The sequence below is a fragment of the Elephantulus edwardii genome, unplaced genomic scaffold (genome assembly GCF_000299155.1).
Source record: "Elephantulus edwardii isolate Elephantulus edwardi_28Jun2011 unplaced genomic scaffold, EleEdw1.0 scaffold00110, whole genome shotgun sequence".
Lineage (NCBI taxonomy): Eukaryota > Metazoa > Chordata > Mammalia > Macroscelidea > Macroscelididae > Elephantulus > Elephantulus edwardii.
The window spans coordinates 7,218,742-7,219,905 of NW_006399860.1; positions in this window are offsets into that span (position 1 = coordinate 7,218,742).

The following is a 1,164-nucleotide window of genomic DNA, read 5'->3' on the forward strand; positions in this document are numbered from 1 at the left end:
ATGGGTTCAGTAATGTATACTGCATTGAAACAGATGAGGGAGAAAACTGTTTAAAAGGGATATGTGATTAGGTATTTTTGTCATGACAGGAGTCCAGAGTGAAGACTGCATAGTGGAGTGGACCTGGTGGGGAGGGACTGTAAAACAATGAAAGAATTTTTCTTTTTCTTTTCCAAGAGGGAAGCGTAGTGGGGAGGGGGGGGAGGGTTGGGAGGAGAGAAAAGTGCAACAATGAATGAATTGAAATCCAAAGTCTCTGTAAATGTTCATTGAAATTAACAATAAAAACAATTTTTTTTTAAAAAGTAAGAAAGTGAAACTTCAACTCATGAGCTTTGAATCTGTTACAAAGAGGAACCAGTCCCTGGAGAAAAATATCATGTTCTGTAAAGTAGGAGGGATGGCCTAGTGGAAAGAAATTGTGCTGCATCCTACAAGGACAAATATTGTATAAAACTGTTGTTGTAGAATGAGCATAAGGATCCAGGAGGGGTGGGAGTGGCTGGAAGTAGAAGGATATGGATGTGCAGGGGGAGAGAGGGATTAATCATTGGGTTGTACAATTTGATGGGGGGGAGAGGTAAATTGAAATATATTTGTTAGAATTTGTATTCGAGTTTTGTTAATAAACCAGTTGTTGTTGTGGTTATTGTTATATGCCATCGAGTCACTTGAGATTCATAACGACCCTATGTACAAGAGCTCTAAATGCTGTTCTATCCTGTGCCAACCTAGCCATCTCAAACGCACTTATTCCCACCGCTCCAGTCACAGAATCGATCCATTTCACCAAAGCTCTTCCTCTCCTTCGCCGCCTCTCCACTCTGCCAAACATGATGTCCTCTCCAAGGACCAGTCCCTCCTTGCAACATGCCCAAAATATGCCAGATGAAGCTTCAGAATCCTTGACTCCAGGGAACACTCTGACTTTACCCTCTCCAGGACAAACCTGTTTGTTCTCCAGCACCACAGCTCAAAGACATCAATCCTATTTCTATCAACCCTATTCACTGTCCAACTCTCTGATGCATAGCACATAGTTGCAAAAACTATAGCCCGGATCAGGTGCACCTTAGTCTCCAGCCTGACATCATTGCTCTTCAGTACTCTTGAGAGGTCCCTCACAGCCGACTTTCCCAACGCAGTTCATCTTCTGATTTCCTG